General features: G+C 35.7%; 2 protein-coding genes across 2 annotated transcripts in view; one reads left to right on the forward strand and one right to left on the reverse strand.

Annotated features, from left to right (window-relative positions):
* Positions 1-221, forward strand: part of LOC119586299 (ovalbumin-related protein X-like) — a 52,031-nt gene that overhangs the window by 28,169 nt on the left and 23,641 nt on the right. The gene's annotated exons all lie outside the window — the stretch shown is intronic.
* LOC119586593 (antichymotrypsin-2-like) overlaps positions 1-221 on the reverse strand; it is a 10,297-nt gene that overhangs the window by 6,229 nt on the left and 3,847 nt on the right.

Raw genomic sequence — 221 nt, forward strand, 5'->3', positions numbered from 1 at the left:
TTTAAAATCTTTTCAAAGATCGTGGCAGATAAAGCGAATGCTTCCTTTAAACAACTGTTATTATGAATTAAAGTCAACAAAAAAAAAAAAAACATCAAGCCTGTCACAGAAAAACAATGCTAGCGGCCCGGTTTTTTATTCGCGTGAAAAAAAAAATTTTAAAATGAGACCCTTCGGATGAAAACCAATGGCGGGGGGCGCTTATCAGGCAGATAATTGTC

The sequence above is a fragment of the Penaeus monodon genome, chromosome 21, assembly GCF_015228065.2.
Source record: "Penaeus monodon isolate SGIC_2016 chromosome 21, NSTDA_Pmon_1, whole genome shotgun sequence".
Classification (NCBI taxonomy): domain Eukaryota; kingdom Metazoa; phylum Arthropoda; class Malacostraca; order Decapoda; family Penaeidae; genus Penaeus; species Penaeus monodon.